A 24,009-nucleotide genomic window follows, 5' to 3' on the forward strand; every position below is an offset into this window, starting at 1 on the left:
CCAATCGAGCCTGCTCAAGCTAGGACCAAGCCAAGAGAGCTCACTCCTGACCAGGGAAAAGAATTCATTTAGCGGTTACATCAGCTAACACACTTAGGACCAGAAAAGCTCCTTCAACTAACGAGCCGCACCAGCCTCTCCATCCCGAATCTCCGGTCCACCGTTCAAGAAGTCGCCAATCGGTGTCCGGCTTGTGCCATGACTAATGCGACTACCACCTACCGAGAGACCGGAAAAAGACAACGGGGAGATCGACCCGGCGTATACTGGGAAGTAGACTTTACAGAGGTAAAGCCTGGCCGGTATGGGAACAGGTATCTGCTAGTATTTGTAGATACTTTCTCTGGATGGGTAGAAGCTTTCCCTACCAAAACTGAAACGGCCCTGACTGTATGTAAAAAGATACTAGAAGAAATCCTGCCCCGTTTCGGGATCCCTAAGGTGATCGGGTCAGATAATGGCCCAGCCTTTGTTGCTCAGGTAAGCCAGGGACTGGCCACACAACTGGGGATAAATTGGAAGTTACATTGTGCGTATAGGCCCCAGAGCTCAGGTCAAGTAGAGAGAATGAATAGAACCATCAAAGAGACCTTAACTAAATTGGCCTTAGAGACCGGTGGAAAAGACTGGGTGGCCCTCCTTCCCTTAGCGCTGTTCAGAGCCAGGAATACCCCTGGCCAGCTTGGTCTGACCCCTTATGAAATCCTCTACGGGGGACCCCCCCCCATACTTGAGTTGGGAGAAACACTGGGTCCCGATGATAACTTTCTTCCTGTCTTATTTACTCACTTAAAGGCTTTAGAAGTTGTAAAAACCCAGATCTGGGACCAGATCAAGGAGGTATACGAGCCAGGTGCCGTGGCCATCCCTCATCCGTTCCAGGTCGGAGACCAAGTGCTGGTCAGACGCCATCGACCCAGCAACCTTGAGCCTCGGTGGAAAGGCCCGTATCTGGTATTGCTGACCACCCCGACCGCAGTAAAAGTTGATGGCATTGCAGCCTGGGTACATGCTTCTCACCTCAAGCCTGCGCCACCCTCCGTACCAGATGAATCCTGGGAGCTGGAGAGGACTGATAATCCTCTTAAGTTGCGCATTCGGCGGCGGCGGAGCAAGCCTACCAAGTAATAACCCTAACCAGCCCAACACCCTCACCTGGCAGGTACTGTCCCAAACTGGAAAGGTTGTCTGGTTCAAGACAGAAGTCCACCCCCTTTGGACTTGGTGGCCCTCCCTTACCCCTGATATATGTGCCCTGGCGGCGGGTCTCGAGGCTTGGGATATTCCAGAAATTGATGCACCGGCCTCTAAAAGAGTCAGGCCTCCTGACTCAAACTATGAAAATGCTTATAACCAGATCAAATAACTCCCCTTGGTTGACCACCCTACTGTCAACCATCGCCGGGCCCCTATTACTCCTCCTTCTGTTGTTCACCCTTGGGCCCTACGTCATCAATAGACTAGTCCAATTCATCAATGATAGGGTAAGTGCAGTTAAGATTCTGGTCCTTAGGCAAAAATACCAAACCTTAAATGGCGAAGATAACTTTTAATTCCGCTCTAAGATTAGAGCGATCCACAAGAGAAATGGGGGAATGAAGGAAGTGCTTTTTACAAGGGTATAGGGAAAATACAGCCAAAAAGTCAAGTTAAGAAACAAGGGGAACAGAGTCAAACAGGATATCTGTGGTTATGCACCTGGGCCCCGGCCCGAGGCAAAGGGCGGATAGTTCCCAGAAATAGACAAGTCAGTTAAAGTTTCAAGAGTGCCCCTCAGCTGTTTCAAGGACTCCCACTTGACCGAAGTTCACCCCTGGCTTGATTTAAACTAACCAATTACCTTGCTTCTCGCTTCTGTACCCGCGCTTTTTGCTATAAAAAGGACCCAGGAGCTCTACTCGGCGCGCCAGTCTTTCGAAAGACTGAGTCGCCCGGGTACCTGTGTGTTCAATAAACCTCTTGTTTTTGCATCCGAAGCCGTGGTTTCGCTGTTCCTTGGGAGGGTCTCCCTGAACTGACTGACTACCCACTGCGGGAGTCTTTCACCTTGTCAGAATTTAGGCCAGGGACTCCAGGAGATAGATCTACCAGCAGCAGAGACATGGGAGCGAAATAGTCCCAGTGGCCACTTGCCTCATGCAACTAGTCTTTTCTGGTGTCCAAAGCTTTCCAATTTTTGCCAGTGATTAAATTAGGCTCTCGGATTCCAAAGTCATAGAAATAAACAATGTACCCAACAGTAAAGCAAGCAACGCTTTATTAAAAGAGGAGATAGACTTAAGCATAAGTAGGGTAGCGACAGTAAAGCTAGCCCCCGAGGGGAGCTCTTTAGGGTCTTTTATAGGGAAAGGAGTTAAGAGGTATGGGCCAGAGTCAGTGGAGGTGGTCCATTCTGTTCTTCCTGGTTGCGTCATGGGTGCATGCTCAGTAGGCAGTGGTGTTCCTCATTGTCACCCCAGGAGGGTCATTGTAGCAGTCACCTTGATGCTTTGTGTGCAGGTGGGAATTCCTAATGGGGTCTTAAGGTTAGTCTGTAACTTTTACAATTATAGTAAACAAGCCTTGGGGAGGGATTTTGCAACTCAGTAAATGTCTGTTTCCTCTCTTATCTCAGTCTGTCAGGGCAGCCCATGGGGTAATCATTTGCCCTGACAGGTCTCATGACTGAGGAGTGGAAAAGTAACAAAGTGTCCTCTGCAGGGAAAATGGAGTCAGTTTGGTTCACAGGCCTAGCCTTACTCTGTTTCACTGTGGCCTCGCAGCCAGCAGCACACCCAGCACCAGCTTTCTCTTCCCTCTTCCCTGGCTGGCTCCTCCTGCTTCAGGACTCAGCCTCAATGGCACCTCCTCATAGAGACGGATCGCTTCATCTAAATGCTGTCTAAGCATTCCTCCTGATGTGTCCCTTAGAAACTTGCTGATCACCAATTGTAATGACTAACTGGTTTTGGTGTTGTTGATTTATTTTCTGCATTGCCTAATACACCAATGTAGGGGTTAAAAGTGGAGTTCTGGGGTCATAGTGTTAGGTGGAAGTCTGACTGCATTGTCTGTCAGCTCTGTGACTTTGGGCTACTTAACCTCTTTGGGTCTCAGTGGTCACATCAGTAAAATAGGCACCCTAAGTGCACCGTCCTGGTAGGGTTGTTGTGAGAATGACATGGTTGTCTCATTCACGGTGGCCTCCCCAGTCCTTTAACCTGCCTGGCACATGGAGGGCTCCCAGTGAATATCTGTTGGATGAATGAGCGGCCCTTTTTGGCAATGTTTGGCTCAGGTGCAATCACGGTCCCCTTGTCACAGCAGGATAGATTTTCTTCTACAAGTGAGAGAGCACAGAAAGAACCCTAGCATCAGCAGGCATGCTAAGGCTGTGCTCCCTGTCCAGGACAAGCTCCCATTCCAGAAGGCGGGAGGCTGGCCTCTAGTGTTTGACCTGCCGCTGAACATGCGTGCTTCCTTACAAGGCCAGCTGGTGTCCTCTCTGGACTGCAGCTTTCACATGAGCAAAACGAGGGGTCAGAGCAGTTGACCTCCAAGGACCCTTCCAGCCTGACACTTCTTTATTCCTTTTTATGAAAGCAGTTTTATTCAGACATAATTCACATACTGTAAACTTCACCCATTTAAAGTGTACAATTTAATGGTTTTTAGCATATTCACAGAGTTGTGCAACCATTACTGTAATCTAATTTTAGAACATTTTCATCACCCAGAAAATAAACTCCACACCCATTAGCAGTTGCATCCTGTTCCTTCACCAACCGCCTCCTTCCCCCAGCCCCGGGCAACCACGAATCTACTTTCTGTCTCTATAAATTTGCCTGTTTGAGACATTTCATATAAATGGAATCATACGATAGGTGGGCTTTTGTGACTGGCTTTTTTCACTTAGCATAATGTGTTCAGGATTCATCTATGTTGTAGCATGTTATCAGTAATTCATTCTTCTTATTGCTGAATAATATTCCATTGTATTGTATCACAATTTACTTACCCATTCTTCAGTTGATGGACATTTGAGTTGTTTCCTCTTATTGCCTATCATCAATAATACTGCTAGGAACATAGTTCATGTACAGGTTTTTGTGTGGGTGTATACTTTCATTTCTTTTGGAAATGAACCAAGGAATGGAATTGCTGGGTCCTATGGTAACTCCATGTTTAACATTTTGAGGAACTGCCAAACTGTTTCCAGAGTGATGGCTCCATTTTACATGCTCAGGAGCAATTTATCAGGGTTCCAACTTCTCCACATCCTCGCTGTTATGGTTTGAATGTGTCCCCTCCAAAATTCATGTTGAAACTTTTTTTTAAAGGGCTAATATCTTTATTATACAGATATTTGATAAAACTCAATAAGAAGAACATCAAACTACAAAAGACAAAGGAGCAACAGACATGAATTGGCAAAGAAAACAGGTGTACTCAGCAAGCATAAGCTCAGGCAAGGACTTTGGAGGCAGGCTGCTGGATTAAAAATGCTCCTCCTCTTGTTCCTTGTGTATCTCTGGGCAAGCTAACTCACCTCTCTATAGCTCAGTTTCTTCATCTGTGAAATGGGGATAATATAATGATAGCAGCTAATTTACGTGATCGTTTTCAGTAACAAGTGAGTTTATAAATGTAAAGTCATTGGACTATCCTTGGCACATACACTATTTAAGTGATACATGAGTACTGTTACTATTATCTCATTAGAAATGTAAAGAGTTTTAAGTGGAAAAACAATTAGAAAATATATACAATTAGAAAATACATAAAAAATGAGGGGTAGTGAAATTGACATTCTCATACAGGGAGGGTAGTAGTTAAAATAGTTCTCATGCTTTGGGAAAGCAATTTGTTATTTTATTTAAAGCACCTTAATCTAGCTATAACTTTTTTTTGGGGGGGGGGGGAGTGCAGAGTTATATTTTGATACAGGTATACAATGTGTAATGATCAAATCAGGGAGGTCAGCAAATTCATCATCCCCCAAATTTATCTTTTCTTTGTGATGAGAACACTTGAGCTCGTGTTTTTTAAGCCATTTGAGAACATACAATAAATTATTGTTAGTTATAGATTCCTAGTACTACGGTTCACCACTAGAACTTATTTTTCCTATCCAGCTGTGATTTTATGTCCACTGACCAACCTCTCACTGTCCCCCTTTCCACTCCCCTTCCCAGCCTCTAGTAATCACAGTTCTTCACGTTGAAACTTAATCCTCAGGGCAACAGTATTAGAAGGTGAAGCCTTCAGGAGGTGATTAGGCCATGAGGGCTCCACCTGGTGGACTGGATCAATGCTTTGTAAAAGAGACTTCACACAGTGCTCACCTCTTTTGTCCTTCTGCTTTTTGCCCTGTGAGGACGCTGCCACCAGAAGGCACCCATCGTGGAACAGGCTCTCATCTGATTCTGAAACCACGGGCACATTGACTCTGGCTTCCAGAACTATGAGAAATGCATTCTGTTTTTTATACATTACCCACTCTCAGGTGTTTTCTTTTAGCAGCACAAGTGGACTACGACATTCTCCAACGCTTGTTACTATCTGTCACTTTGATCATAGCCATCCCAGTGGGTGTGAAGTGGTGTCTCATTGTGGCTTCGATTTTCCTTTCTCAGACGGCTAATGATGTTGAGTTGAGTATCTTTTCATTGCTTGTCGGTCATTTGTCTAACTTCTTTGGAGAAATTACTATTCAAAATCTTTGCCCATTGTTTTTATTGAGTTATTTATCTTTGCATTTTTGGATAGTAAGAATTCTTCGAATATTCTGGATATAAGTCTTATCATGTGTATGACCTGCAAAATTTTCTCCCATTCTGTGGGTGTCTGTTTGATTTCTTGATGGTATTATTTGCAGCACAAACATTTTTAATTTTAATGAAGTCCGACTTACCTATTTTTTCTTTTATTGCTTTTGCTGTAAAAATGTTTTTAAAGTTCTCAATATTTTAATTGTTTTGAAAAGTACACATGTATGCATAATAAGAGCAATGATATGTAAGAGAAACAGAAGAAAAGAACCTCTTTTCATCCCTTGACTTCTAGTCCCTCAGTCTTCACCCAAGGCAATAACTGTTAGTTTCTTATGAACGAGGCATATTGCTGTATCTATAAACACACGTGAGTATCTAAAAAAACTTAAACCCACAAATGCACACACATACAGTTGAAAGCATTCAATCTATACTGCTCAAACTGCTCTTCATCTTGTTTTTTTTTTTATTTAATGGATCTTTGAGGCATTTAGTTCTATATTCATACATTTAGGCTTACCATTCTAAACAATGGCTCCATTGTGTTCAGCTGGATACAGGTACCAATATTTTTTTTAATCACTCTCTGGTGATGGATATTTTGGCTGTTTTCATCTTTTGCTACTGATAATAACACTCCACTGAATAATCTTCTATGTAGGCTTTGGCACTCATGTGCCAAAAATATCTTTAGGATGAATTTCTAGAGCTGGATTTGTGAGTCAATGAGAGATAGCACCAATTTACACTCTATATGCATCAATAGTTTATTATTGAATTTTTGATCCTGGCTAGCATAAAACGTATTTTATTATAAACTTGTATTTTATTATAGTTTTATTTATTTCATCATGAGTTGAGTACCTTTTCATATCTCTTCTGTGAATGTTTTTTGTGTGTTCTTTCTCCCTTTCTCATTTTTTATTGAATTGTTGCTTTTTTATTAATTGTTAATTACCTATTACATTCACATATTAAAGAGATTAGAATCAGTCCCTTGTCATTTGTGTTGCAACCGTTTTTTCATTTTCTTCTTTTTATAACCAAATTAATTATATGTGTGTGCATGACTTCATTATTTTTTCCTGTGCTAAATTTAAATTTTTATGTCGTCAGAATTTTCATTCTTTCCTTTCATGATTCTAGGCTTTGTGTTCTGCTTGGAAAGGCCTCCCCACTCCAAGTTGTTACAAAAATCCCCATCTTTCATCTAGTATGCTTTATTATTATGATTTAACTTTAGACATCAGCATCTTTCATGTCTCTGGGATTTACTTTGTCTTTTTTGGTGGGTGGCCAGTATGGGGATCTGAACCTTTGACCTTGTTATTATAGCACCAAGCTCTAACCAAGTGAGCTAATCAGCCAGCCCCCTCTGGGACTTACTTTGAAGTTAGGAGACTATTGAGACATTACATTCTCTACTCCCACTTCGTACCAAATAGTTACTGCAATGAAATATTCCAATATCTTTTTTTTTTTTTTTTTTTGTGACCGGTAAGGGGATCGGAACCCTTGGCTTGGTGTCGCCCGCACCGCGCTCAGCCAGTGAGCGCACTGGCCGTCCCTATATAGGATCCGAACCTGCAGCCTCGGCGCTCCTGGCGCCGCTGCGCTCTCAGCGTGGCACTCTCCCGAGTGAGCCACGGGTTTGGCCCCCAATATCATTTTTTAAAAAAAATCGTTATTTCTACACTGATTTGAAATTATTCCTTTATTACGTATTAAATTTCCTTAGCCATTTTGGTCCATTTCTGGATGCTCTTTTGTTCCTCTGTCCCCTCTCTTTGTAGAGAAAGCATCATGCTGTTTTAATTTTTTATAGCTTTATAATAGACTTTAATATCTAGTCCAGCCAGTTTTAAAATTTATTCTTTTTCAGAATTGTCGTGGTCATTCTTGTAGGCTTATTTATCTACCTAAAAGCAAAATTTTTATATGTTGCAAATTTTTCAATTACCCTTATGTGTATATATTTTATGTTGCAATTATTAATAGAATTTTTCTCATATTTTATTTGATAATTGTCTGAAGATATTGTTTTTTGTACATTAACTTTGCTACAAGTCAACTTAATAAACCTTAAAAATGATTTTAAATTAAAAAAATTTTTTTTTAGGTATTCTAGTCAGACACTTAAATCATCTACAAATAATAGTTCTTTGCTTCTTCCTTATTAATTGTTTATGTCTGCAATTTCTTCCTCTTATTTAATTATTTTGGATAATGCCTGCAGAACAGTGTTAATTAATAGTAGTGATAAGGGCATTTTCATTTTGTTTCTGCTTTACAAAGATTAATTTTTTCCCCCATTATGCATACTACCAGTTTTGGCTCAAGATAAAACTATTACCTATTATACTGCACTACCTTATGCTATGCTGGCCTGCCCTGGACATTGATGACAACTGGTACAGGAGTCCAAATGGAGGCCTTCATAAGAAATCTGTAAATATTTTTAAGTTGTTAATCAAGTAAAAATGGTTGAGTAAAATGCCTGTTTATCATGAAAAATATCCTTCATCAAGATCTGGAGCCCAGGTTCAAGTGTAGAATTTCAGGACTCAGAGCTTGTGCTGGAATGTACAGCACAGGGAAATCAAGCCCTTTAGCCTGCTCCCTTTCCCATGTCCCTCCCAGCTCTGTCCAAGATGGAGAGGGCTGATGCCCAGGTCCTGTGCTAGGATACCCCAGCCAAACTCCCCAGCTCTGTCTGCATCCCCTGTCAACAGCCACTCTGGTCTCTGCCAGGGCCTGGGGTGTGCACATTATGGAGGTGTATGGCCTATGCCCTGGAGGATGAATGAGGGAAGAGAATGTGCTGCCCCAGAAGTGGGCTTGGGGACATTTGGGCAGGGAATTCCATTGTTCTGGGTACCCTGACAATGGCCCAGCAGTAAGGGTGGGCTCTAAAGCATGGGGCACAAGGACAAGGGTGATGAACACACAGCATATATTAAAAGCCACATTAAGAAAGTGATCTAATAATCCTATTCTTATTAGGAGATTTTATCATTCGTGAATGCTGAATGTTATCCAAATATATTTTCAGAATTCATGATATGATTGTATCATTTTCTCTTTTGTTCCATTAAGATGGTTATTATATTAATAGATTTCCTAATATTAAACCATCCTTGCATTACCAGTATAAATTTCATTTGGCTTTGGTGCATTTTTATTTTAACTTCCTAAAGCCATATTTAAAAGGAATTCAATTGAAATCTAACAAAGCTACCTCAAAATATAAGACAACAAAGGTGTAACATATGTAACAAAATTATTTTATTCCATTAAAGTAATATTCAGAAATGCACCATGGGGGATCTTGTCTGATCTAGCGGTATTTGCAGCAGTGTGAGGGACAGCAAGCGGAGTGAGGAAGTGAAGCCAGTACAGGTTTTCATCTTCTGCTGATGAGCATTCTGGAAGCAAGAACTTCCCCATGTGAAAATCAAGCAAGTGATTACTTTTCTATCCAGCGGAGGTCTGTTAGCTGCTAGTGAGAAGTCTTCTTGGTCCCTGTTATGTTTTGAATAACAGAACAAACTGCCTCCAATATTACAAATCTAAAGCTCTGGAAAAGTGAGGTTTTTTTTTTTTTTTAACTTAAAATTACAAAAATGATCAACAAAATTTTAGTCATCTATCTCCCCCTTTTTTATATTACATTCTTACCCTAACCAAGGACTCACAAATAACTCCAAAAGCCAATTTTTGCCTAGTGACCTGTGACTTACAGTGGTCTTGGTAATTCCCTTTATTACATAAGAAAAATGTAATCAGCCTCAAGTCAGTGGAAAAGTTTAATCAGCACTAGTTTAACCATCTCATTGTGACAAGGCCCTCAGAACTTTATGATTGTTGCTGTTCTTGCCTTTTGTGATGCTTCTGGCTCCTAATTTATTCAGTTTTTTCTTGCCTAGGTTTTTCCTATTGTTTTGAGAAGAAATTAGCTTTCTAAGGAGGATGAGAGATTAGCATGAAGCTGTTTGTCAATTTTTCCTATAGCACACAGTCTGGCACCCAGTTGACACCTAGTAATTATTTGTTGAATAAAAACATTTTAAAAAGTATATTTTTTCCTCATAAATAATCACCTCTTTTTCCTGCTTTAAAAAGCAGTGCTCCATAGCAAATAAATATTCTGTAAGCTTTATCTTTATCAAGCTAATTAAAGAAGAGTTTGCCTCTTACTTGGAGTGAGAAGAGTGTAAAGTGTGGTTTTCTGGCACCTAGTTCAGAATTACCTGGGGACACTTTTAAATCTTTGGATTCCTAAGCCACATCCCAAGCTTAGGGAACAACTTTAGTTTAAAGAATTTCCCCAGGTGAATTTTTCTGCATATCCAAGTTTTGGGCTGGAGTGTCCCAGAATTAATCTCCAGGCTTTGGGGCACCCACCAATTGAGAACTGACCTGTTGTAGCCCACCTGGCTCTAGAAGGATGTACCAGCTTAGGTATCTAGCACTCCTTTTGTGGTCTGTTTGTATCTCCCAGACTTGTTTTCTTTAAGCAGTGAGGAGGCACTGGTGAAGGAAACATGAAATGTTTCTTATATAGGTACAAATGAGCTAATGAACTTTATTATATTTTATAACCAATAATTGTGACAGCATATAGATTGTTTGCAATCAGTAGTTGTGACATAGTGTCTAGTTGAATACAGGTTCTGCAGGTGATAGCTGAACAGAACCAGGCTCTTTGTCCAAATTCATTCTCACTCCCATTTTAATATAATGAACCCCCGGAGACTGACGCCCGGAAATGTCACCTTTTGTCCCCTAGCAGCAGTGCTGTACTGAAATCATACTTTAAGTGCCTGGAGGTTAGCCTATATGTATTAAGTTTGTTGGATTTCCAGGAAAGAATAATTCTGAACCCACTCATAATTTATAGATACCAGAATATTTAAAGATCATTTTAAGATGGTAAAATGTTTAAATACCATAACAAATGTACACATAATTGAATAATCAAAATTTCCACAGTATTTGCTCCATTCCATACATAGAACCCTCATCTCATCTAATGAAACTGATATTGCATATATAGTTCTCAGTTGTAACAGCTTAGCTGTTGCTTATATTTATTTTTTAATGGGATAAAGTTTAAAAGACAAACACAAGATCTTGCTTTAATCTTTGTGTAACCAAACCCGAGTCTGGCTGCCTGCTGCCAAACAAAAACAAATGACTCAAAAGTCACATGTTGGTGGAATAGGAAGTAAGCTTTATTCAGGAATACCAGTGACTGGAGGGAGATGGCCGGCTATCCCCTCTCCCTGGTAAACCTGAAGGAAATGGCCAGACTAAAACCATCTCAAAGACTCATATTTACTGAGGGGTTTTTAAGAAGAGTGAGGGAATGGAACATGGGAAGTGAAAAGCAGGAGGGAGGTAAGGCGCCAGGTGCAAATTCTTGCCAAGGCTCCATCTGGTTTCTGTTCTCGTCCTTGACATTCTCTTTGGGTCCTGCAGGACTTTGATTTGCTTCTTGATGGCATCAGCATAGCTTTATTTAAGTCTTCCTTGGTGTCTCAGGGTCTGGATAGTAGATGCCTCATGGCAAGTCTGTAGCTCCAGGCTGGCTGGAAAACCACTTTACATTTATGTAAGTAATGTCATTCTGCCTTGTAACCAAGGTTCAAAATATCGAGTAACCATGGGAAAAGGGGGAACTCATAGAAATGCACGCTGAGAAAGAAACTATGTTTTTAAAAAATTTTCCTATAGCCCGTGCACTTTTAGGTCCCAACATGGCCTCAATCCTGCTCACTCCAACAGTTATGATGATTTTGTTTGTCTTTACTATCAATTGAAAAAATAATTTACCTAAATAATGTGATTTCTTAAAGTTTGTTTTTGGGAGAAAGAAATAAACATGAAGTGTATGAATTTAGGCTGTGAAGACAAGCAGGTTTCTTTAGAGAGATTACATATTGCTATCTTGTAAATAATTTTTTTCACATTCAGGAAAGCAATCCATGCTTACTGAAGAATTTTTTTAAAATACAGAAAAGCATAAGGAACGAATGAAAATTGCTCAGTGATCGTTCTATTTAAGCTGTCAAACATACCAGCTTTTTTTAGGGGAAAGAAGAAAGAGGGAAAAAGATAGCCTGCATTTATGGAGTGCCTTTCAGGCATCGTGTTATTCATATTTATATGTGTCATCTCATTTAATTTGCCTAACAACCTTATGTGATAAAGTGTTACCACCTGCATTTTCCAGAGTGTACAGTTTGAAGCTCAGAGACCTGAATTAACTTCCTCGGCTTGAACCAGCTACTCAGTGCAGAGCCTGGTCTGCCCAACTTTAAAGTCTAGGTTCTTTTCACTAATTGCAGCGGTTGTTCTCGAGTCTACTATGCTTAGCTTGGGCACTGAAATAGGTCTTCCTTTCCATACATATGAAAGTAGTTACTCAAAAATTGTGCTTTGATATGTTTGCTCTGATGGGTGAGTTTGGCCTGAGGAGGAGAATCTGGGATCTCTGTACTGACAGTGACTTCAAGGGTACTTCAAAGAAGGGCTCCTTGGGGGAAAAGAAAGTCTTGCACCAACTGCCATTTAAGGAAAAGGACACAGACTGATTTGACTTCATTCCGTTCTGCCTCAGTGCAGGGGTCAAATGTAGAGATACAGATGACGGTAAAACCTGCCATTCTCTGTGTGTGTGTGTTTGAAAAATAATTCCAGATGGAAAGCTAAAATCATGAATATCATTTTCTGAAAATTAGTTTAAAAACCTATTTTCTTCTGCATCCAAGTTGGCCCCAGGCAAAACAGCATTTTTATGTTTCCAGAGACATGCTGAAGTTGGAGGCAAGGCCATGTGCTTGGCGGCGGTGGGAAAGGGTGGGTCAGAGGGGAAGTGGGTTTGAGCACATGTGTTTCCAATCCGTGTTCCCTCATGCACATCACCTGTGGGGCGGGCTACCCAGGGAGCAGGGCAGTGCGGGAAGGTTCAACATGAAAATATATAAAAGAGTTGCCTTTCTCGGAAAATAGAGACAGCATTGCCTCTCCCCTTTGGTTCCTTGAATCCTGTGCCTCTTTTCCCTTGTTTGCATGGGGAAGAGGACTCAGGGCAGGACGAGAAGCTGAGGCTGGCTAGACTCTCTTGTGCAACTACCGCCTCTGAACATGGTGCCTACTGGCTGTCAAGCCCCATCCACCTGGTGTGGTTGGTGGGAGGTGATGGTGAGGGAGGTCTGCCCCCTGCCAGTGCCACAATCCTTCTTACAGACAGAGCTGAGGCTGGTGTGGCCCTGGAAGTCCCTGGCCTCCTTCCTGGACTGTGTGATAGAATGCAGGCTCACCCAAGGCCAAATGGTGAAGGCCAAGGTTACTTTCAGTGCACCTGCACTGTATTTCTCTCATATTTCTTTCTCTTTTCTCAGTGCTTACATGCCCTTACTGCTTATTCTTATCAAAACCTGCTTTTGCTTCTCTTAGATCGGTCTTTCCCCAAATTGGATGTTCATGCTTCTGTGGAAGAGGAATGATTTTCAGCAGGCTTTTGAACAATGATTGTTTATTTGAATAGTTATATAATTTAATGTATTTACCAAAATGAAAAGATTAAATAAAATCCATATTTTTGATGGATATTATTGCATAGGATGTTGTTTTGGGTATAGTAAGTGCTAAGCTGCTATGACAGAGATCCCCAAGATACAGTATCTTCTGTAAGAGAGTTTGTCTCCAATGTAGATGTCTGGAGCTCGAGTTCACGGACTTGTTTAGGAACTCTGATTCTGCCCATGGTGGCATTTTGTCATCCTCTCTCTGGCATTGTCCTCCTCTGGGAGATTGAAGCTGCCTCATGACCTTGCTATTGCTAACTTGTCAGAAGGGAGAAAGAGAGGAACTTCATGGCAAGGGCTTCCTTTCAATGAGTAGAAGTAGCATATGTTACTTTTGTTTATGTTCTGTTGTTACATGTGCGTTACTTGCTGAAAAAGATACTTTGTCCCCAGCCAGAACTCAGTGGTGTGGGGGTGCTCTATTGTCCTAAGGAAGTAGGGCAGAATGAAAACTAGGAGACATTTGGCAATCTCTGCCACAGATTAAAAGGTTGAACATGAATCTAGAGAAAACGAATAGGTAACAAACAGTGCAAATTGTTCACAGATGGGATGAAGCAAAATTGTAAAGGAGGTGGGGAAACTGCGCGTGAATGACGGATAAAGCTCAAGGTCCTCCTTCTGTCAACAAAACACAAGATTGAGTTAAGTGTACCAGAAAGGAGGTTGGGAGTGGATCAAGCAACGTGGGCCCAGCCTTCTCCAAGATCTTCCCTGGCCTGTGTGTTCTGGGTCTGCTGCTAACCTAATTGTAACTTCAGGTTGATCAGAATTTCTTCTCGTAGCATGATTTAAAAGGGAGGTATTGGATGAATGCTGAGGCCCCTTCCATTGTTAAAATTTCTGTGGCTTTCTCATTGTGTAGCTTCATCCTCAACTCATAGGGCAGGACATTTTTGGATAGCGTGTGGGCATCCCAGAACCCCAGAAGTCTCTCCTCTAGGTGGGTCATGCTCTGTCTCTGTCTCTCTGTCTCTCTCTCTTTCTTTCTCTCACACACAGACACATGTGAGGTGGGCTTTGCATTTGTGGTGAATTGATGCCCATGAAACCACATACCCAAGCCCACTCCTCCCTGCCCAAGCCCACCACCAATGTGATACCAAACAGGTAGTGCTCCTAGGACAGTTATTATAATTGCTGACAAGATAGGGTCTATATTCTTCTCCCAAGGTTGGTTACAGAGAAATCCTGGGCTCTGTTTTTATTCTCTTTCTCTGGGGAGGTGAGTCACCAGTTTTCTTTTGCTGGTCAAAAATAAGAGGGTCCTAACACTGTGATCCGCCAAGGTGTGCCCCCCACAGGGAAGGAGAATCCCCTGGGTTTAGCAGTAAAGTTTCCCTTGCTCTAGGCTCCAGGCTTTCAGTGGCTTCAGATTCTCTTTTTTTCCCTATTTTTGGAGATCCTTTTTCAAACAGAGATTGAATAGTGCAGAATTGGGATTTTTGTGGAAAAAGAACATATAGAAGCGAACACAGGTTGATGAATTCAAGAATCATGTAATGAACTCATACCACGCTGGGCACCCTTCTAGTTATAGGGAGAAACAGAGACAAACGAGACATAGTCCCTGCACTTAGTTGCTCATGAGTCTTTCCGTAATAGTTTAGAGAGAGTCTGTCTTGAGACAGCAGAATTGACCAGAAACATTTCCCAAAGTGTTTTATGGAGGCCTCGATTTCCGGAGAAACTTGACAAGGATTCGTGGGCTACTCTGCAAGTGAAGTTAAAACATTAAATATGTTTATGAACTGGCCAATGTTTTTCTAAATTATAAGGGTGGTAAATAAGTGATTTCTTCACCTAATTTCTTTATACTCTTCTTGCTCATGAAACCTCAATCAAGAATGACTGAGGATCACAGCAGGAAATTGAGTATAAATGTGCTCATCTATAGTGATATATTTTTAATTCAACTCTTTTCTATCATCCAAGGGAAAAAAGGAAAGAATGTTTCATAACATTCACAATTCAATCCCCATAGTATTTTTCTTTTTTTACTGTTCTGAAGATAACAATAACAATAATAACAGTAAAGGAGGCAGTTTTTTTGTTGGTTATGAGTGTGGACCCTGGAGCCAGATTGTCTGAGTTTGACTCCTAATCTTATGATTTGCTAGTCATGTGACCTGAACTCTCTGTGTCTCAGTTTTCTCAGCTACAAAACTGGGAGAATGATAGTACTTACCTCTTTACATGGTTGTGAGGAAAATAAGTTAATATTCTAACATATTTAGAAGAATGCCTAGCATGTATTAAATACTTAGAGGTCCTTATTAAATAAATAAATGAATATAAAACTTCTAATCCCTTTAACACAAATTATTGCCTTTAAGCTGGTATCAATTTCTTATTGTTGATTATGTGTGTATTATGTGCTTAAATGTTTATATTTAAAACTTTATCTCTTCAGCTAGTTTGTGCAATTTAAAGTTTAGTATAAATGTCTTAGGACTTTAAAAGTTTTTGCAAAAACTCTGGACTAGGTGATTTCTAAAAATAGATTTCAGGTCAATAATCTGATAATTCTCTGAGTTCAGCAAAATTCTAGGGGATCTTATATAGACACTAGGTTTTAAAAATAGGTCTGAGAAATTTTGTTTGTAAATCTTAATCATGACTGTGAGGCAGGCTGTCCTTGTCCACCGTTTCTCTCTCTCTCTCTGACCAATTGATTAACGCAACTCACATTTCCATGTGGAAAACACTGCATAGACTTTGTCAGAGAATTCATAAATGTCTAAAAGATCTTCCATTCCGAAAGGAAAGGAAGAAACTCTATAGTGCATGCTGAAGAGTGAAAGGTACTGCAAAAGCACCACTGAAAGGCTGTGGTATTTCATAAGAGAGAATTATGTCCAAAGTAAGAGCCTCATTGAAAGGTGGTATTTAAGCCAGGGCTGGAAAGGTGGATTTCTACATGGAGGTGGGGTAGGATGTGGCAGGAAGGGACATGGTGAGATCAGTTCTGGACTTACTGAGTTAGAAGTGCCTGTGGGACATCCAAGTGGAGGGACCATGTGGCCCTAGCATTTCTGTGAGAAGTCACGGCAGGGACAAGTTGTGGGCGTCACCTGCCTAGAGGTAGCAGTTGCGAGAGTGGATGAGAATGGAGAGGGGGCTTTCTAATGTTTCTTCCCACCTTTCAGTGCTCTTCCTTCCTTCTTTCCTGACCTCGATCCTGGCATCCATCTGCTCTCGCCACTCTCAGATTCTTCTGGTAAAGATGTCACTGATTTCTTGACTTATGACAGTGTCAATGATGCAATGCTTTATCTTTGCAAGTTGAGAAAGGATGCTAGGGGAGGACGGTGCTTAACTCTACATTCAGAAAATGCAGTTTAATGCTAGAATTGTCAGCCCTGTAATCCCTGGTTCACAGAAGAGGTTTTGGGTACTGGGTTGGGAAGGTGACTTCCTGTTGTAGTTCAGAATACACCTAATAAAAAACCAATTATTTTGTTTCTGTGAATGATGCTGATGGTCAGAAATGTTAACTCCCTCCACAGTTGGAAAGACAAAATTTCCCTCTGTTTTGCTATCTGGCTTCCAGCCAGAAGTACTTCCCTGTTGCCTTCAGGGCTCACCTTTGCCCCACTGTGAAGCTCCATGGTCAGGTCCTCATGAAAACAGTAGCCACACAACACTCCCCTGCTTAGCTCTGAGTCCAGCAGGGAACATCTGTAGGTGGGGTTTTGGGAGAGGGCATTCCAGGTTAAGAGAACAGCATAAGGAAAGAGCTGGGGTTTGGGGGGGGGGTGGGCAGGAAAAGTGCTACGTGTGTTTTGAAATCAGTTAATTAGGTAAACCCATCAGATGGAAGAAAAGGCTGTGTGCTGGGTGGCTGGAGTGTAGTGCCTGAAATGCCAGGATGAGGAATTTCTTCCATTTGTACTGATTTTTTGGCCTTTATTATTATTTTTAATTGACACATAATAATTGTACATATTTATGGGGTACAGAGTGATATTTTTGTTACATGTGCGCAATGTGCAATGATCACATAAGGAAAATTAGCATCCCATCATGTTTTAACAAATAGGTCATATCATATCCTACTTTGTATTTATTGACTCTCTGAAGAATTTTTCTCCCTTTCTGTTAAAAATGAACAAGAGAAAATGGTCCAAAATGGCAGTGTAAGTGCCTTAGGTAAGATATTCACTCAACTCCTAAGTACCATACATGATCCTAGGTGCTGGGGCAATTGTGTGCTAAACAAGACACAGACCTGTCCTCTTAGAGCAAAGATTCTAGAGACACCAGGAAAACAGTGACTAGCTAATGGAATAGCTCATGGGAGAGAACTCAGCATCCCCCTGTCTGGAGGACGGACTCTCTCATCTCTTGAAGAGTTTAATGATAAGGTGGTCTTATTTTAAGAGATAGAAAAGGAGTAGGGAGTGGGGAGGCAATTTTTTGAAGTAGAAGTTTAAAAGAAAAGGCTCTAGAATTCCAAGAATGTAATACATGCATATTCTATTGTCATTAAGGAGGGAGACTAAACTGGCGAGGGATTTTATTTTATTCTTTAAAGCTTCTTGGAGAAGAAACAGTGTGGAGTCACTGAAAATCATGCAATTAGATGAAGCAGGAGTTTTGGCATCTTGCTTGAAGCCTGCTGAGCTGTAAGGCATGTGACTGAAGGTCAAGGAGAGTATGCAAGTAGATATGGATTAATAAACACACTGGAGTGTCTTACTGAGATAGTAATATTTGGATTATAAAACACTTTTAAAAACTATTTGAGCCCATGATTAATTGAGGCTCACAAATTTCAAGCAGTGAAATGTGTTTTACTGCAATTGCTATTAAGAACTCCTATCAGCTATCCGATTCCTTGATTTCCCTAGTGAATTTTATAATCTAAATTAAACAGAGAATGGTATAAATTTTCCCTTTTCTTGGGTAGCTGATTAAAACCAATATCATCTCAATATACTGTTGCATAGTAGTTATATCTGACTCTATGGAACAGTTTATTATGTATCTGATTACTTCCAGTATTTTTATGAATTGATCATAAGCCAATTTGAAAACTTACTGATCCAAAATAAGTTCAGTAATAACAGAATATACTGCCTATAAGAATTATTAATGAAATAAATCAGGATGCATGGAAATTAGCATCTATCCTTGTATAAATTATATTGTCATCAGGCTGTGAATCATTTCTTATAGCAGGTTTCTAACTCCACATATAATTCATGGTACTGGTTTCATCACCGATTCGTAAGTATGCCTGTGTAAGGGAAACTATTCTCTGAATAGGTTTCTTTCTTAAACGATTTTCAAAAAGAAAGAGAACAGAAACAAGAGAATGAAGAGCTTGGTATTTGTACACATTTGTAAAAATGTCTAAAAATGCTATTGTATTTTTTAATGGAAACAGCTTTAGTTTCTGAATAAGCATATTTGCTATTTTAAGTGCGATTGAAGTTTCCTAATGGAAATTTTCTCATTTTTCAAGAGAAAAAAAATCCTTGCAAACAAATAACACAGGCAATTCATCACAAAACCCTTGAGATGGAGAAAAAAATGACGAAGAATATTTTCATCCCCTGTAAGCACAGCTGCCTTGTCGCAGCACAGAACAAAAACTGAACCATGCAAGTGTTTCAGCCTGTTTTTTCATGTAATCACAAGTCAGGAAATAAAATGAAACTTTCTCAGAGGAAGCGTCCTTTCCTCCCTCTCACAAGCCCTGCTCGATTCTTCGCTTTCCTCAGGGTGCAGGCGAGTGACAGCTATTTCTCCTACGTCTCCCAGGAATTATTTGAAGGTCCAGAGAAGAATTTTTATTCTCTACGCGGGTCGGTTGGATTAACTTTACGGGGTGTCTGTGACAAACTGCAGAACGGCGGGGAAGTGAATAATTAGAGGCCATGGCTTCTAGGGGAGTGTGTTGCTTAATTCTCCCTTTGCCTCTTAGTCTCAACCTCCACAAAGTCCAGGACCCCTTGTTCTCTTGCTGGTACCCAAAAGGGCTGCTGACGCCCCTGTCCCACCCCTGTGTGAACATGCCACTCAACAGTGGACTGACCCCTCAACAGTGGACTGACCCGATGTTATTTCACTGTGCTCTACACGTTCTTCTCAGGTTCTTCCTGGGAGTCTGAGAAGTAACCCTGAAGGCCATGTGGGCACTTTCTGGCATCCGGGAGCTGTTGTTGGTGGTGATCTGTGCTGATAGCTGTCACCCCTCCTGCTGGTTCTTTAAGATTTCTCCTTTGCAACATGACCCATGTGTTGTGTGACAGTTAGCAGCCCATCTCTGCATGTCTGTCTCTCCCACCTTTTCCTTGTGTCAGCACATCACTGTGTTTAGTCGATTAAAGGATCTGAATTCATGCAAGTTGGTGGCACCAGGCAATGCATCTAAATAATACTGTTACCCGGCGGTGGGCGTGGGATGGGATCGGTGATGGAATAAGCTTAGGAGGCCGAGGATGGTGTTCCCATGTGGGCAGGAGGATAGGAAAGTAGCTGGTAGTAGCACGGAAACCAGGAGTCTGTCTTTGGGAGGAGGTTAGGAAGGCTGGCCAAGGAGGAGCAATGACTGCCATAAACTAAAAATAGCACAAGACTGGATAAAGGTCAACAGAAGGCTTTGATAGTTAGGGAACAAATGTAGAAAAAAAATCATAAAAGGAATGTTCATAGAAATAGAAGAAAGCAGATATTGTTATGGAAGCTGAGGGAACGGAAATTTTGGATAAGAGACAGGACTGGGTAATGGGTTTTCCATTTTGTACAAATGACCTCTTCGTACCTGCATATGGGTCCCCGAATAATAAGAGACCCCGCACTTCAAAAAATGGACTTCTTACTCATCTTTCATATACAGGGTGCTCTCTTGATTACTTTTTATTTTATTTTACTTTTTTGAACATGTTCCCCAAACTTTTCATATCAATTAAGCAAGAATTGCACTGTAGCAGCAGGATGCTTTTTAGTGGCTGACACTATTAACATTAAGAAAGAAAAGGCAGAAAGTGCGAGCAACGAATGGTGCAGCTGCATTCTTGCAGATGGAGATTAGCAGTAAGAGGTGAGGAGGGTGACCGCCCACTCCATTCTGACAAGATGCCATCTTTAAATGTTAAGTTTTTTGCAGGAAGTGGAATTCCCATATTGGCGTAGGATGCCTGTGAAAGCAAACATGAAAAACTGGGCTCTGAGTGGACTATCCAGTGTTGAAGCACCTTCCTGGAACGAGTGACCAAAGTTAAGGACTTGCAGAGAGAGTTTTCTGCTGGAAGGTAAGAGATTTTGAAAGATCTCTTTTCTGCAAGAGCCATGCGTAGCAATTTTCCTGCGGACTTTCCAGTTTAGGTTGGAACTAACCAGCGGAATTCCAAAGCACCCCTTGAGGGGAGCCCAGTCTGCTTCTGTGGTGGCACCAGAGTTGTGCTTTGCTATTAAATCTATGGTTGCTTCCTTAATGACCATTTCAAATGACTGTACTCCCATTTACATCTGACCCAGAAGCTAAATCAGGTTCTCCTCTCTTCTCAGAAGCATCACTGAATTTTCTATTTGCAAGTTGGCTGGAAGCATTTGGCATGGTGACATATCTACAGAAATGCTACAAGTCCACTTGTTGCTTAGTATTTGCAATGTTTTATGAACACCCGTAGTGACACGAGTAAACTCTCCTTGTAATTATGTTACATCAAATGGAAATGGTATGTGAACGCTTTCTCCTATTCCATGCAAACCATGTCCCCGAATTAAAACCACAGAATTTGTTAAAGCATCATTCAACATTGTATGCACATTTGACTTAGGAACTACCCCAGGATCATGACCCCAAGATGTTATTAGTAATCGATCATAACCCTGGAATGTATCTGTCAGTTTTCAAAGTGTTGTACCTTTGGACAGTAAGAGAGATGGTGGTCTTTGCCCAGTGATATGGTAAATGTACAGTTTAAACCAGATGGAAGTGACTTCTGGGGTAGCTGGTCCAATATGATGAGGGGTACAGCTGCTGACCAGCTGGATTTCATTGGTGAGAGGAGCCATGGAAACAATCAGCATGCAATGCTTGTTTAGAACTCAGCTGCAAGTTGCAAGGTCCAAACCAAGAAGGCTTTCACAGTGTAAGAGATCCAGAGGAAAACCATAACGTGATTGGTCTGGCTGTGTGGTTTGTGCAACAAGATCTTTATTATGACTCAGAAACAGCCTTGTGTTTCTCAGAGTAAGTGCAGGAGCAAAGTATCTCCATGCTTCTTCTTCACCAGTGCTCTGAATGTTTTCTAGTTCTCTAGGAAATTTGTCCAGAGGCTCATCTGAGAGTGTGCCTAATTCAAACATGGTGACTGCATGACTTTTCAAGTTTGGTGAAAGATTTCCCATCATTAAAACGCAGTAAGAGTCGAGTCAAATAGGAATGCAATACGCTTTGTATATCCTGTAGACAGAGTCAAACTGCTCATACTGGCTGTGTCAGCTGGATCTTCTTGATTATTTGTATCATTGTCAGTGGCCAACGAAGCTTCCTGCACAGGACTCCTACTTTCTCTGCTATCCCCAGATAAGAGCTTTTGTGGATCTAAATTACTCTTTAATCTGTTTACAGATGGAACATTCTTCCATGATGAATCAAGTTGATCCAGATTTATTACTTATCCCTTCTCATGGGCAAAGCCCAATCAACGATACATTGCAACAGCACTCTTAACCAGAGGTAAGTCTATCTCAAGGACATTTGTAAGCCCTGCAACATTAGTGTGCTCATCTATTGAAACAAATATAGAGTTTCACAATAATCATCCTGCACTCGATTCATTACAAGACCTTCAAGAGGAAGAACTGCTATACAACTGTCATCAGATATTAGTACATCCAGATAAATAAATCCTTTGTTATATAAACTATGTAGTACATTGTAATCTGGTGATCCAAAGAGCTGAGGGCCTGAATCGATGCTCTTATCAATAACGCATTTCTCAGGTAAAGAGCATACCTTGATGTCATCTTCTGTAATATATCCAGCCTGCCCACCCACCACACCTCTATGGCAATTTCCACTGCTTTATTGGTGGAGAACAAGGTCCTTTTTCCTTCTGAAAAAGATTTTTGATTCGTAAGATGAATGTACTGGTTTCTTCTTATGCCAAGAAGGCTTAGATAGTCAGCAACAGTAAAATTAGCCAATGAATCACAACTTTTCTCACAGTTCATAGTGTCCTCCATAATCCCAGTATGATATGAAAATGGTGTTATCCTCAGGCCCTTCACTATGATATCTGATAAATGGTAAGAGTACAGCATGAGATGATCCTGACTGTACCTTAGTAGTTCCTCGTAGTGTTTGTTTCCATCTTTCTTGAAATGTTTAACTATGTCACATTGGCTGGCAACTTGCTCCAGATGTGGAACTCTGTGTCTATGTTTATGATGCCAGGGCCGGTGGTGGCAGCTGTGACTGAAACAACATCTCCCGCCCGCCTGTCTTTGGCTTGTCAGGGGAGCCAGCGGGAGGCTTCACACTGCGGAAGTCCTGGGCTGCACCACAGTTGGAGCTCTACAAATATGATGTATTATATGTGATGTGATGTGATGTGATGTGATGTGATGTGATATGATATAATATTATAGAATATAATATAAATGTAGTAATATAATATAACATAACATAACATAACATCAGCTCATTGTGGCCCTGGCCACAGGCACAGGAGCAGAGATCGGTGGCTGGGACACCTCAGCAGCTCCAAGTTTCTTCCTACTTTTAAAAACTATATTTTTTTCAAGAAAGTGCTATTTGGAAAACATGTTTAATACTTTAATAATATTTTTAAAGTACTCTTAAAGTACTTTTAATAATAGTTTTAATAATGCTTTAATAATACTTTCTAAAGCATTATTTAGAAGGCATTATTTAGCCTGAAATGAACTTAATATAGTTTTACATGCTTGTAGATATTATTTAATAGAATTCTATATACATGTGTAATTGATATGTATTTCTTATTTATATGATTTTATATAGAAAATGTATAATATAAAGTTTATATATAAGATAATAAGATTTAATACATATAAAAATTTAATATAATATAATGTAATTTAGTGATCTTTCCTAGAAGTACTCTTTTTTTTAAAAATAAGAATCAACTCCTCTACATGCCAGACACTGTTCTAAGAAGGGAACAGAATGGTGACAACAGTCACAAGACTTCTGTCCCCCTAGGGAAGACAGGTCTCTGAAGATAAGCAATACAGAGAAAAATAAAGCAGATAAGGGGTGGCTGATGGCAGAAGGCGTTATGCAGAAAGAGCGCTCAAGGGAGGTCACACTGAGAAAAGATACTTGAGCAGAAACAGGAATAATGTGATTTCACAATTGCAAGTTTTGGATGATTTTGTACAAGTCTTTAAAAGACCACACTGTCAATGGCTATGTTGTGGAGATCACAAATATCTACAACATGCATGAAAATTCCTACCAAGTGTTATGCCTATTTTTATCCCAAGGGACACTTGTGACTTAACTTAAAATTTCCTGAGATTGCATGAAGCATGGACTAAAAATGCTCAGCCAGGTTAGATGACTCTGATGGAGATGACATTGACATAGGAGCTACCTGTGAAGAGCCTGAAGAAAATCGTTTTATGGTGTGTGAGTGTAAGCAAGACATGGTCCCCAATCA

General features: G+C 40.7%; 1 pseudogene; it reads right to left on the bottom strand.

Moving 5' to 3' along the window:
• The window catches only part of LOC134361602 (protein FAM91A1-like), a 93,824-nt pseudogene that overhangs the window by 69,132 nt on the left and 683 nt on the right, over nucleotides 1-24,009 (bottom strand).

Source organism: Cynocephalus volans, chromosome 13, assembly GCF_027409185.1.
Source record: "Cynocephalus volans isolate mCynVol1 chromosome 13, mCynVol1.pri, whole genome shotgun sequence".
Taxonomy (NCBI): Eukaryota; Metazoa; Chordata; class Mammalia; order Dermoptera; family Cynocephalidae; genus Cynocephalus; species Cynocephalus volans.